Raw genomic sequence first — 14,850 nt, 5'->3', positions numbered from 1 at the left:
AGCACAAAACCCAGCAATTCCACTCTCCACTAGCTACCCAAGAGAAATGAAGACAGTCCACATGCAGACTTGTACACTAATGCTCATAACGGCTTATCCATAATAGCTAAAAAGTAGAAACAACCCATACGTCCTTCATCTTAGGGCTGGATAAATCAAATGTGGTCTACCCATACAATGGAATAGTACTCAGCAGTTAAAAAGGAATGGAGTCCTGATACATGTGGAGACATGGATGATCTTTGCAAACAGCATGCTTGGTGAAAGAAACCCATCATAAATGACCACGTTACATAGTTCCATTTACATGAAATGCCAAGAATAGGTAAATCCAGAGAGACAGAAAGAAGGTTAGTGGTTGCCATGGATCCTGTGTGTGTGCGTGACTGTTAATGAGGAGGGAGTTTCCCTTTGGGGGAAATGATGAAAATGTTCTAAAATTGATAGTGCTAGTTGCAAACTCTGTGAATATCCGGACATCACTGAATGATGCACTTCCAACGTGTGCCTTGTGTAGTATGTAAATTATACCTCATTGAAGCCATTGCACTGTCTACTCACCAGTGTATACAAAACCTATACATACTGGTGGGTAGATCCCTGCCCCAGGTTTCTGTGATTCACACCCTGAACCTGTGGTCAGGGGAGAACCCAGCTGGGGGCCACCCCAGGCCTTCAGAATCTCCCGCGGAAGCTGGGCAGGGCCAGGTGGCATAGCCCAGGAAGTAGTTTGGGGAAGTTTTCACCCAGGACCCTCTGGCAAATCCCTGACTTACCCCCGGTTAATGTCCTCTTGCTGAGGACTTATGGCTTTCCAGACCCTGTGCTGGTGCTAGGGACATTGTGGGGAGCAAGAAACACTCCCCATCTCCAGGAAGCTCATAGATGGGGATGGTGGCGAGGAAGAAATGACAGCCCTGCGCACTGTGGCCACTATCGAGGCAAGCAGAGAGGGAGGGGCTCCGACCCATTCCAAAGCCTGAACATGCTCCCAAGAAACAGAGGTGCAGGCAGAGACTAGAAGGAACTAAGAAGTAAAGTGACTCAGGGCAGAAAACTATTCCAGTATGCCATGGGGTATGAAGGCCTAGAGGCTCACGGGAGTGTGGCAAATTCAGAGGAAGGCAAGGGGAAGGTGGGAGGCAGAAGTGGGAGGACGGCTTGAGGCCAGGAGTTTGAGATCAGCCTGGGCAACATAGCAAGATCCCCTGTCTCTACAAATAAAGTTTTAAAAAAGTTAGCTAGGTGTGGTCGCGGGCACCTGTAGTCCCAGCTACTTGGGAGGCTGAAGTGGGAGGATCATTTGAACCCAGAAGGTAGAGGCTGCAGTAAGTTGTGTTCATGCCACTGCATTCCCCCTGGGAGACAGGCCAAGGCCCGGTCAAGGTGGTGGTGGGGGGAGAAAGAGAGAGACAGATGGAAAAAGACAGAAAGAGAGAGAGGAAGAAAAGAAAGAAAAGGAAAGAAAGAAAGAGAGAGAGCAAAAGAAAGAAAGAAAAGAGGGAAGGGAGGACTCAGGGAGACCCCCAGGCTCTGTGGGGAGGGGCTGAAAGGGGGTGAGATGGAGCAGCCCGTGGCCAGCACGGCCAACACTGCAGACATGACCTTCCCTGAGGAAGCGCCAGTTCCAGGCACTTACCCTGCATGTAGCCTCTTCTCTGGGCTGGGGCTCTGGAAATTCTGCAAGGGTCTCCTGGCCCACAGAGCTAGGGTCCTCTGACCCGACCCCCATCACCTCCCTGGCCCCCTCCCAGCCACTCTCCCTTGCCCTGTTAAGTGTTAAACATAGCAGAGGGAAAAGCAAGACTAAATTTTAATGAGACATCTCTGAGATGTCTTAAGCTGCATTTAAAAGCCCCTAAGCTTCCCGAGAGGGGGAGACCAGCATTAGGATGGGTAAATATTTACAACTCCACCTGAAACGCTGAGCCTATTTTTCATGCAGGAATTTAACAATGTAGATCACTGGAAGAGAGAGACATAAATATAGGGAAATGAAATCACTGCAGTGCCAGGCTCTGAATTATGAATATGAACCTGTCCCAAACTTCTTGTTTTTAATTAAAAAGCCCTTTTCAGTAATTCCATTAAGAGGCGGCTGCGGTTCAAGAGTCTCTTGCTCCGTCTCTTTAAATTATGAAATGTCCCACCGGCCCCTTCAAGGTTCAGGGACTGGAGGACAGAAGTTAGGGGGATATTAGGATTCCAGAGGCCATGACTCAGCTCCTGACTCTGGGCCCTGAGCCCTTCACACACAATACTGTGAACCTACTGTGCACTAGAGACATCCATCTCCATCACTTGTCACTGCCCACAATGTCAGGATGAGGTCAGGATGATGTACCGAGTTTACAGAGTAGAAGAGGCTGAGGCTCAGAGAGGGAAAGGGACTGGCCCAAAGTCACACAGCCAGGAAGAGGTGGGGCTGGAACTTGGAGCTAGGACCATGTGATGCCAAGTCTTGTGCCACCTCTCCCCAGCTCGGAGAGGGACTGGAGCCCTCCGCCTTGGTGAGGGACAGAAAAACCCCAGGGCCTGATCAGCACAGACCTGGGATCTAAGGAGAGGGTCACTGCTGGCAGCACACCACACATTCACTCAACAAGTGTTCTCTGGACTGGGTGCGGTGGCTTATGCCTGTAATCCCAGCACTTTGGGAGGCTAAAGCAGGAGGATCACTTGAGGTCAGGAGTTCGAGACTAGCCTGGCTAGCATGGTGAAATCCTATCCCTACTAAAAATATAAAAATTAGCCAGGCATGGTGGTGCATGCCTGTGGTCCCAGCTACTAGGGAGGCTGAATCAGGAGAGTCGTTTGAACCTGGGAGTTGGAGGTTGCAGTGAGCCAAGATCGTGCCCCTGCACTCCAGCCTGGGTGATAGAGCATTCAAAAAGAGAGGGGGAAAAAAAAAAAAGAAAAGAAAAGAAAGAAGAAAAAAAAGAGAAAGAAAAGAAAAAGATTATCTGAGCACCTGCTCTGTGTGAGGAGGACCCAGGCCTAGGGAATTAAAGTACACTCCTCTCTGCCTGTCTGCCTCCCCCTGGAAGCCTTCCCTGATCACCCTAGCCATCATTCCATTTGTCATTCATCCTTCCAGTTGCTACCCAGGCCCTCACCTCATACCCATCCTTCCACTCATCTATTCCCTCCATACATACATCCAACCTGAAAAGGAACTAGCACATCTCAAGCCATTACCGTCAAGCCATTGCTATGCATCACTCCTGCCTCTCTCATCGAATTTTCATGGCACTTCTGCCAACTAAGGTCTATCAGCTCCATTTTACAGATGAAGAAACTCAGGCTCTGAGATGTGTAAATTGCTTCGCCAAAGGCAAGGGACTGGAGAGCATGTTGCACTCTTCTAGGCAGGGTGACAGGCTGTTGTTGGTGAGGTATTTGGGTCAGAAAAGATAGACCTTCCAAACCACACCATGCGGGTGGGCTGACTGTTTCCCTCCCCTGCCCCCACCCAGCCCCTCCCACCTAGCTCCTAGGCAAGGCTGCCATGACCATGTCCTACCCCCAGAGTGGTGCAGGGAGAGGCAGGCCCCCAAACACAGGGGCTATTGTGCCCCTCCCAGGAGCATAGGCACCCCATTGTCTGGAGGAAGCTGCAGGTGGGTTCCAAGCTGCTCCTGAGCCCAGTGCCTGTCATCTGGCTTTGATTGTCACCATTGTGTGGCCACAGTGACCCTTTGTCCCCAACAGGCTCTCTCCTCCTGCCCAACCCTTGCCTCGCCCTAGTCATCGTGCATGGCACTTGGATGGTGGAGGGATTAGGGAGGGGTGGGGGAGCACTGGCTGGGGAGTCCAGAAACCCCCAAACATCACAGCCCCTTTCTAAGCCTCAGTCCCCCCATCTGTAAAAGGAGAGGGTCATTTCCGCCATGCCTCCCCCATACTGGAGCCCATAATTGGGAGCTTAGAGGTTGTTCTGAGGATGGGTTTGGTCCTAGCTCTGTCAGTCTCTACTATGGGGCCTCCACACAAGCCATTTGCCCTCTCTGAACCTGTTTCTGCATCTGCAAAGTGGAAATCTCCGAGCTTGGCTCGGAGAAGACACAGCATGTACACCCCTTCACTCAGAGGTTGTTCTAACAGGAGCAGCAGGCTCTGAGCACCGAGGAACCTGTGTGAGTGCAGAGCAGTCTGCTTATTCTACTGTACTTCCCAACCACCAGACCCTGCCTTAGGCCACCTCAGGTCTCAGCCCAGAGAAGTTCAGCAAGATATCTAAGGTCACACAGCAAAGGAGTCATCAGCCAGGTTGACAGACCTGGTTGTTTTTCCTCCAGAACATGAGGCTTCAGTGGTGCTTTGGGCACCTGGAGGGTCGGGGCTGGATGGGGCTCTGTATACAAGGGTGGTCTCATGAGCGGTGCTCCTGGCCGGAACACATCACTGCATGGTGTGCTTGGCAAGGGCAGGGACTTGACTGCACCCCCAGTGTCTGAACAGGTTTGGCCCATTGTCGGGGTTCAAGAAGGGACAGGTGCTGTGTCCTGGAAGTCCTGGAGAGGCACCAGATTTGGAAATGGCTGGGAGGGGTCCAGCCTGGGATGGAAGGCCCTGCCACTACTGCCCCTGAGGACAGAGAGGGCTTAGGGTGACAGATGCACCCCTGTGGGGAGGCAGGAAGGTGGGCAAGACCACGGTTGCCAGACCTGTCCAGCAGTGGGCACCTGGTCCGTGGTCACTGAGGACTAAGGTCTCTGTGGTGACTTCTGCGGCTACAGGTCCTCTTCTCGGAATCTGGGTGGATGGGGGGAGTGGCCGATGACTCAGAGACTCAAGGATGAGTCCAGCAGTCACCAGCAGCGTGTCCAGCAGGGAGTCTCAAGCCTGGGCCCAGATACAGCCACAAGGGGAGAGTGCTGCAGGGATCCAGCAAGGCCACCTGGCTGGTGTCACAGAGACACACACAGGCCACCCTGACCGTGTCAGAGACCGTGTCACACTGTCCAGGTTCCTAGGGGAAGTGTCACACACAGTCTGATTTACAGTATCCTGGGACAGCGTCTCCATTCACTCACAGGGTGACCTGTACTGTCCCTTGTAGACACATCCACAGAGTCACATAGATAGACATGGAGTCCACACAGATAGAGACAGTATCTGCAGGACAGCAGTGGCAGGCAGCGGCACAGACACAGGCAAGCAATGCCCATCCCCCGCCAGGGACAGCGTCCCACCAGCACAGATAAACTGTGTCACACAGACAAGGGAGGCACCCAGCAGTGTCTGCAGACATGGATGGACACATTGTATCTGGTACAGTGTCGCCCCAGTAAACACAATATCCCACGGCATCTGCTGGCATGATGTCCCTGACATGGTGTGACACAATGTGGGACCCTCACTATCACATGTGCACATGTGGCCACGACCACACACATGCGATCACACACGCACACACAGATGGGCACAAACATGCACATACATACTCATATGTGTATGTATGTATATGCACACATGCACACATGTACACACACATGCACACACGTGTATATGCGCGCACATACACCCACACACATGAAAACATGCACACATGTATGCACATGTGCACACATGCTCCCTCCCACTACAGGTCCAGGGCAGAGTGCTGGGACGTCCCCTGGGGACGCAGACCTAAAGTTGGGCCCTGGCCCTTCCCTCCCATGTGTCCCCTCCCTTCTCTGAGTCGCAGCTCTTCCCTGAGAAAAGGAGTGGAAATGGCCACCCACCAGGTAACGGGGCTTCAGTGAGACCCAAAAGTCTGACATCTGCAGTGAGATTCTGGTGATGGGAGGCCCCACCTCGGGGTGAAGCACAGCAGGTCTCTGCTCCTCCATAGCAGGCCTTGGACGGGCAGTGCTGGCAAGGTCCCCATGCGTGGAAACCTTTCAGGGACTTCAGAGGCTGGCCTTGGGTGGGGAGCAGGGTGGAAGGGAGGGGCCCCAGATCACAACCTCAGCCTCCCCAGCACCCCCTGGCCATGAGCAAGGATAGCCTGGAGATTGTATCACCCTGGACCTTGGCTACCTGCATCTTAGAGGACCAGCTGAGCCCCCTCCCATAGGGTAGGGAACCTATGGGGCCCAGGGGGCGTGCCCACCAGGAGCCTCCGCCTCTCCTGACTGCATCCAGAAGCTGAGATCCTGGAATCTCCTTTTCCAACAGCCCTCAGCCCCTTTCCATGGCCTGGAGGGGCTCTTCTCTAAGCCCATCCAAGGTCCCTGCTCCCAGGACAAATCTGCCACCAGTAAAAGCAGACCCTGGGCCAAGGAGCAGCCGTTTCAGGGGATGGGTGTGGATGGAGCTGGGCCTGGCAGGCTGGCATCTACATCCATCTATGTAAGCAAGGTCCTTCCAGTCCTGGTTGCAGCCATGCTGGGAAGAGAGGGCTTGGTGGCCAGGGGCCAGGGCCTGCAAGTATCAGGGGCCGGTCTGGTGGGGACCTGGGCCTCAGGATGGGACTGGGCAATGCTCATCAAGAAGCCTGTTTGGGCTGGGCGCAGTGGCTTATGCCTGTAATCTAAGCACTTTGGGAGGCTGAGGCGGGGGGATCACTTGAGGTCAGGAATTCAAGACCAGCCTGGCCAATGTGGTGAAACCCCATCTCTGCTAAATATATAAAAATTAAGTGGGCATGATGGTGGGTGCCTGTATTCCCGGCTACTTGAGAGGCTGAAGCAAAAGAGTCACTTGAACCCGGGAGGCGGAGGTTGTGGTGAGGACAGGACACTGCACTCCATCCTGAACAGAGTGATACTTTGTTTCGGGGAAAAAAAAAAAAAAAAAAGCGGTAGCCTGTTTGTTGGCGGGTGCAGTGGCTCATGCCTGTAATCTCAGGACTTTGTGAGACTGAGGCAAGCAGGTTGCTTGAGCCTAGGAGTAGTTCCATACCAGCCTGGGCAACATAGGGAAACCCAGTATCTACAAAAAATACAAAAATTAGCCTGGCATGGTGGTGTGTGCCTGTAATATGAGCTACTTGGGAGGCTGAGGTAGGAGAATAGCTTGAACCCAGGAGGTGGAGATTGCAGTGAGTCAAGATGGTGCTACTGTCCTCCAGCCTGGGTGACAGAGTGAGACTCTGTCCCAATAAATAAATAAATAATTTAAAAAATTAAAAAGCTAGGGATGGTGGCGTGGGAGGCTGAGGTGAAAGGACCATCTGAGCCTAGGAGGTTGAGGCTGCAGTGAGCCATGATCGCTCCACTGCCGGGGTGATAGAGTGAGACTCTGTCAAAACAAAAGAAAGAAAGGAAGAAAGAGAAGGAAGGAAAAGAAGGAAGGAAAGAAGAAAGGAAGAAAGGAAGGAGGGAAGGAAGGAAGGAAGGAGGGAAGGAAGGAGAGAAGGAAGGAGGGAAGGAAGGAGGGAAGGAAGGAGGGAAGGAAGGAGGGAAGGAAGGAAGGAAAAGGGGAAAAAAGCAGCAGTCTGCTTCTCAGGAGCAACCTCCTTCACCTGACAAGAAATGTTCCAGGCCTCCTCTGTCCAGCCTCAAATGCCTTCAGGTTCAAAGCACCCCAGCCCTGCCACAGGACCCCCTACCTGACCTGGGGACTCCAAAGCAGAGTCTACTGGTCAGCCCAAATGGAGGTGCACAGGGAATTTGAACCTACAGTTCCTCCCGCAGATGCAGGGCCACTGTTGGACAGGGCAGACGGCTCAGCCCAGGCCAGGGCTCGACCTTGTAGAATCAGGACCTTAGGAACAGTCAGACTCAGAAACCCCATCAGGACTGGGTTCAAATCCTGACTCTCCATGGCACCAGCTCTGTGACCTCAGGAAAGCTATTGAGCCTCCCTGAGCCTTAACTTCCCTTCTTTTGGAAACTGGAGATCAAATATGCCTCCTAAGAATGTCACTGGAATCAAATATAATCATGGCTTTAAATTCTCCCTGTACCCAAAGGCCATACAGAGGTCCTTCGCAAAGTGTTTGTCGAATGAATGATTTTAAAAGACAAATCTGAAAAGGGGTGGGAGGCATCAGAGGAAGCTATAGATCTCAGCCCACCCCCAGCTCCCAATCCCTCCCACCAAACAGCCCGGGTCTCAGTACAGCAAGCAGCTGCGGTTCCTTCCTGGGGCAAGACCCCCTTCCTCTGCTCTGAGCCGCTCCCCAAGCTGCAGGAGGCACAGACACATGTTCGGAGGGGGCATTATCTGTGCTCAGTTGACTGTAAACGTTTAAGCAGAATTGACTGTGTACTCAGCCACTTTCAAACACAACTAATCTTCATCGGGGCGACGGGAAGTGAAATATGTTATTGTCGGTGGCAGTAAATTACCCATGCCAGACCTGGCGTGTGAGGCACTGCGGGCCATGGCCGGCATACTCCTTCACCCGGCTGCCACCTGCCCGCAATTCATTACTGCAAACGACCCTGGTCATCTCCTCGCCAGGCCTGGGGACATGAGGCTGACCGCCAGCCTCCTAGGGCCTGGTCCCCACCTACCTTGGGCAGCAGGTGGGAAAGAGGGCTGAGGGGCCAGAGCCTGGCATTGATGCCTGGGCAGGAGACGCGAGAAGACCTTTGCCCATCAGCTTCTAGTAGGTCAGTGACAAGATGGGGAGACTGAGGCACAGCAGAGAAAGGGATTTGACCCAAGTTGCTGCTCTGCCACTTTCTTAGCCCCAGTTTCTGTACCAGTAAAATGGGGATTCATTTATCGTTTTCCATTTTTGCACAGCTCTGTAATGACTGGCTTAATAGAACACAGCTGGATTCTCATATGTGCTTCTGCTTCAGCTTGCTGCAACATGTCTTGGTTTAAGTGTGGGAAGAATATCTGGCTTCGCACAGACCGTTGCCTCAAAAAGGAAAGAGTATTTTAATAGCCTTCTCAGATAATTGTGGATATCCTTCTTGGATACTAAACCAGATCTTCACAAGTGGTAGTTTCTCAATGGTTTGTTACAGTACGGTATCTGAAACCGCATCAATGAGCTTTTCTTTCTTGGTTAAAAGCCACTGGTCTGCTTTGCACTTTGAATAGGTCTTTTATTCATTTTGTAACATGATGCATTGGTCATTGGAAAAAATATTGGTTTACTGAGTTATGCATCTCTTCTAGATGTTGTCACATTTCATAATACGATATCCAAAAAAGTCACATTCACTAATATACCCACCAGGCTCTGGGAAAGTATTTAAGTAGGAAGCTGTCAAACCCACGGTGGCAGATACAAGTTCTCCAAAATTCTAATTTTTGCTCACAAGTCACATTTTATCATTGGAAACAAATACTGTCAGTTGACAAGCAACTTTGTTCCTTTTTGAGAAAATATCTGCCAAATGCCCAAGTCTGAAAGGCTACAGTCTGTTGGTTGGTTGTTCTTTCAAGTACAAACGGTGTTCCACGAAGAGTGGCTAGTGTGGTTTGTGGCACAGCCACGCGGTGCTTGTTACCAGCAGCCACTGATCCACGAGAGGGGCTTTCTATTGTATGTACTGCCCCTGCTGTCACACAGAATATTTAGAAGTGGTATGCTCAAAGGTTGAGATCTTTAAAATTAATACCTTTAAATTGTCTTTATTTTCTGAGACAGGGTCTTGCTCCGTCACCCAGGCTGGAGTGCAATGCCGCAATCTTAGCTCACTGCGACCTCTGCCTCCAGGATTCAAGCAATTCTCCTGCCTCAGCCTCCTGAGTAGCTGGGACTACAGGCACCTGTCATCACATCCAGGTTTTTAGTAGAGACAGGGTTTCATCATGTCGGCCAGACTGGTCTTGAATCCCTGACCTCAGGTGATCCTCCTGCCTTGGCTTCTCAAAGTGCTGGGATTACAGGCATGAGCCACCATGCCCGGACCTTTAAATTTTACTCAAGGGCATTCTTAAGTGAAACTGGCTTTTTCGATGACAGTGTTTAAGATGAAGAAAGAGATGATTTCCCTCCCAGTGTGGTCCCACTGCTCTGGCCAATACCTTTGCACTGTCTGTAGCCAGACTCCCCTGAGTGTGCCTGACCTCATCTGCATCTCCAGAGCTACAGAGGGTCAGGCCCAGCAAGTACTTGGAGGAAAGGACATCTTGCATTATGATGAGAATAGTTTTAACCTCCCAGACACCCTGAAACAGGCTTGGGGACCCCCCCCCCAGAGGTCTGTGACCACACTTTGACAATCACTGATTCTTCCAGGGCTGCCAGGGGTGTTGGAGGATGTGGATGAAATCAGATGAAAAGAAACATCATAATAAACAGCTCCACATCACCAGGCACCAGCACCTCTACCCCCATTATCTAGGCCTCCTCCCCATTTGGGGGCAAATGTCTTCTATCCCCATGTCCAGCCCCTCTCCCAACTGCAACTCTGGCTGAAGCTGCAGATGAAAACCCCTTGGCTCCTTCAAAACTCCCTTGAAAAGTCAACTTCTTCCTGAAGTCTTACCGAACATAAGCCCTCAATGGGGATCACATCTCCCACCTCTGCAGCTCCAGTCCACTCTGTTATCTTCTTCATGGCCAAATCTCATTCTTAGCATTCTTCTTTGGACATAAAAAGTCCTCCACAGGCTCCTTTTGATCAAAAGGAACGAGGATAGGGAAAGCGTGTCTCCATCAATGGCTGGGGATGATGAGCGACATTGACTAACCCATGGTTAGCAGGCCAAAGCATTCTGGGAAATCCTGCAATCAATTTCAGAGCATGGGCATGTTCCCAAGAACTGAGGACCAGGAAGTAACACGCCAGGGGGACTGGGACCAGAGGGACCTGGTGGAGAGGAAGGCTGACAAGTTCTCCAAGGGCTGACCTAGCCCAAACTGTGACTTTGATGAAGCTTACATTTAGGATCCTTTTTGCTGTGTGACCTTGGGCAAACCACTTAACCTCTCTGGGCCTCCATTTCCACATCTGTCAAGTGAAGTTTGGATCAATCACTAGAACTCCTTACAGCTCCCCTTTCTGTGAGTCAATGATCTGCCTGTGCTAAAACATGATGTTGACCCTCCTCCCTCCTAGGAGAAGGGCAGTCAAGCTTTCTGGGCTGCTGACATTGGAACCTAGCACGATGTTGACATTCAAATGTTCTGTGACATCATCAGATGATATGCACACATGCCATAATGCTAATGTGACAAGCCCACCATGCTGACATTCAAACATGCTGTTGCCGACATTGAATGCTCTGACATCATTCACTCAGGCAGCATAAACAACAGCCAGCTATGTGCCAATCACACAAACAGCCTGGGAAACCTATGTGTCCACAGAGTCCCTTCTCAGAACTTTCCTCGCCAAGAATCTAGACCCCATAGCAGCCTTGGGGAGAGGCTTAGGTGAGCTTATGTGCAGAATGTTCTCAACATAATGGAAATGGGACTTTAACACAAGGCCTCCAATTCTTCCAGCCAGGCTCTGTTTCAGAAAAATCCAGAGCTGTCGATTGGGCCTGGTGGCATGTATCTGTAGTCCCAGCTACTTGGGAGGTTGAGGCAGGAGGATAGCTTGAGCCCCAGGAGTTTGAGGCTGCTGGGAGCTATGATCATATCACTGCCCTCCAGCCTGGACAACAGAGTGAGACCCTGTCTCAAAACAAAAATAAAAACCAATCCAGGGCTGTCTTTGCTTAGCCCCGACTCCTGCAAGATTCCCTGCTCCCTCCCTGCTTTCCACCCAGGGCCTTAATGGCTGGAACATGTCAGTGGGGGGCATCCAGGGAGAAATCAAAGCGCAGGGGCAGAACCCACAAAGGGCCCTGGGAGAAATGTCCTGACCTCCTCCTCCTGCCCCTCACCCCCATCCCTGTTGACTGAGGCTGGGCAGGGGAGGAGGGGAGTATACAGGTGCCCACCCCCACACCCCAGGCTGCTGCTTGGGCAAAGCTTCCAAACCCGGATTGGTCTTGCCTCTCCTGCCTTAAAAAAAAAAAAAAAAAAGGAAGAGAAAAGAAATTCCTGCAACTTGAACAATCATTGTGTTGGATTTGGGAGATGTTATTCCTAGTGACAGACAAGGGCAATTATCTGCAATCCGCCAGCAGTTTTAGCCTAATTTCATTACTGCCATGCAATTCTCCCTGAGCTGCTAGTCTATCAATGTCTTGCAGAACGGATTAGCGGGCACTTTCTTCATCTTCGAATGAATTTTAACTGTCATGCCCTTGATGAATAGAGCAGGGGCAGGCAGCTGACCTCGGCCAGGGAGTGGCTAGGGGGCAGCAGGCTGGCGCCCTCCAGTCCTGGTAGGAGGTAGTGGGAGGTGGTCCTGGGGGTGAGCTGAGGCAAAGGTACCTGAGTGGTTCAGCCTTCCCGGAACCCTCCACGCCCAGCACTTGAGGGCTGCTTGGGCCCGTGTGCTGGGGTCTGGCACACTGAGAACCCCCTCTAGGACACCTTCCCGGGTGCTGGGCTGAGAATACTAGAGGGGTTCTTTCCTAGATGGGTGCCACTGACATCCAGGCCCCCCCAACACCCCATTAACACCCCAAGCTCCAGCTTCCAGTCTGCTTTCCTGAGACTGTGCACCTCACAGGAGCAGGGGTCAGAGCTGTCTTGTGGCGGCTGTGTCCCCCGAGTCTGGCTTGGAGGAGACGCTCAGACAGTGTTTGTTGCAGGACAAATGACTCTCAGTTCTGCTGCAGCTTGGGCCGGGGCCCGGTGCAGGCCTGACACATGGCAGGAGCCCAATCACTATTAGACAAATGGCTGATGGTACGGGTGGCTTATTAGAAAGAGGGTGGGAAAGGGACGGAGGGAGTGCTTTGTGGGGCTCACATCAAGCACTGTGCTGGGGACGTTGCTGATGTGGCATCCTTTCATCTTAGAGAAGTGAAGCTGCTACATAAGCAAATAAGTTGGAAATTGGCAAACCCAGGCATGTCTGACATCCTTGCTGCTCCCAAGGAGCACTGTTTTGGGAGTGCGGGGTGTGAAGTGAGATTCTTCTCACCCATGAGGGTGAGGCCTCATGGGACTCAGGGTCTGCAACATGGGGTGAAGTCTCTGCCTGGTTAAGAACCCCCTCTTGCCCACTGCCCCTCAGAAGACTCTCCCATAAAATACTTCTCCAAATTTCTGGGAAGAAAGGCTGCAGCAGGCTTTTTCCTTTTACCCTTGGTCTGTTCTCCTGTTCCCTGCCTGGCTCTGTGCCCTGGGAAGCTGACCTCCATAGACAGCATCCAGGGGCGTCTTGTCCTCTAACTTCCAGTTGGTATCATCCAATGGGAGTGTTGGGACAAGTGGGCAAAGAGGAAGAAATGGGGAAGCCAAAAGCCTCCAGCTCCTGGTTTCCCCAGGTGGTCGCTATCCAAGTCCCAGTCAAGCCTGACTGTGCTTAGCTTCTGGACTGGAGCAATCTCAGGCTGCCATGGTGCCAGGGGGCTGCCGGAATGGACACCCACAGAGAGTTCCCTGTCTTTGGTGGGGCACAGACAGGCAGGAACATGACTTAGAAATCCAGTGTCAGGAGGTGTTTAGGAAGCATTACAAGAGAGGGAGAGTGGGTCGGAATCAGGAAGCCAAAGCCTCCAGCCCTTGCCTCCCCAGGTGGTCCCCTATCCAAGCCCCAGCCAGGCCAGACCCTGCCTAGCTTCCACACCATGGCACAAGTGGGAGGAGGGAGAGTTTAGGGTGTCTCTGCCCAGCTCAGCTGGCTTGACTGCTGCATTCCTGGCAGTAATGTGTCCCTTTGTGATCAAGGCTCCTGCCTGCCTGGTGGCACCTCTCTCTGTGGCTCCAGGTCCTAGTGGGATCCAGTAACTCCATCTCTGCCCCATCAGACCTTGGAAGCTAGAAGGGGGGTCCTTGATGTTTCCGTACCCTGAGGGTCTCACCATCCCTGTTTGGTTTGCACCTCTGTTTACAGAGCTCCCTTGGCTAAACTCTTCACTGGTACCATCCCAGTGGAATACCATGGGATGTTGGCTGGAGCTGGGGGGAGACTCTAGTAGCTCATTGTGACAGCACCTTGCTGCCCCTGCACCTGCTCTGTCCAGGCACTGGTCTGGGTCATGGGCTCACACCAACAGCTCAACAGGACAGCACTATTTACAGAGAAGGATACTGAGGCTCAAAGAGGTGAGCAGACTGTTAGGGCACTGCTTGGGGAGGTGGCGGGTTGGGGTTTGAACTCTTCCCCTGTCTCCCCAGCTTATCATCTTAACCCATAGATACACATCCTTAACTCTCTGCCCTGCCAGAAACCATAGCCAGCAGACATTGGTCTTCCTCAGAAAGACCAGACATTGTCTTTCACCCTCAGATGGCAGCCACCATGGATCCCTGAGGCTTCCCTGGCCCCCAGCAGGCTTCTACATCAGCAGCAGGAAGTCAAGACCAAGAGAAGGGGGCTCCCTCCACAGCAGCCACCCCATCCGCTCCTGTTACACCCAGAGTGCCGGCTCTCTTCCCAGAACTTCCTCCAGCAGAAGGAAAATCCCTGGATAGAGGTCATTCCAGCCCTCTACTTTACATGTGGGGAAACTGAGGTTCAGAGAAGCAAAAGGTCTTGCTCAAAGTTGAGACAGAGTCACGTAGAGCTGGCCCGGACCCAGAGAGCAGACTGCATGACCCCAGTGTTGCAAAATAAGCCTCCACCCCCATTTTCCTATTCAGTTTTTTTTCTTTCTCTGGGCCCCCAGGAGACTATCCCAAGTTATCGATCGCTGGGGCACCCTTCAGTCAATATGTGCACTTTACTAATTAATCTTTTCCAGATAATTGCAGGAAATCATTGGTTGATGTGAAGTGGGAGGCTGTAGAGGCAGCCTCTGTCCCCGACCTGCCTAGAGCAGCTTCTGGCAGAGCCTACCCGCCTGTCCCTTATTCTCTCTGCCTCCCTCCAGAATCCTCAGCCAGGACTCCCACCAGCGGTCCTGGCACTGCTCTGGATGCAGCAGGGAACACCGGGAGCA

The 14,850-nt window shown here is 52.2% G+C and overlaps 1 long non-coding RNA gene across 1 annotated transcript; it reads left to right on the top strand.

Moving 5' to 3' along the window:
- Positions 1-11,175: 11,175 nt before the first annotated feature.
- LOC118144334 (uncharacterized) lies at positions 11,176-14,336 on the top strand. Its single transcript, XR_013522102.1, has 3 exons — positions 11,176-11,275; positions 13,933-14,014; positions 14,199-14,336. It is a non-coding gene; the product is annotated as an uncharacterized LOC118144334 (long non-coding RNA).
- Positions 14,337-14,850: the final 514 nt, after the last annotated feature.

This window comes from Callithrix jacchus, chromosome 9, assembly GCF_049354715.1.
Source record: "Callithrix jacchus isolate 240 chromosome 9, calJac240_pri, whole genome shotgun sequence".
Taxonomy (NCBI): domain Eukaryota; kingdom Metazoa; phylum Chordata; class Mammalia; order Primates; family Cebidae; genus Callithrix; species Callithrix jacchus.
This window is presented reverse-complemented; position numbering and strand designations above follow the sequence as displayed.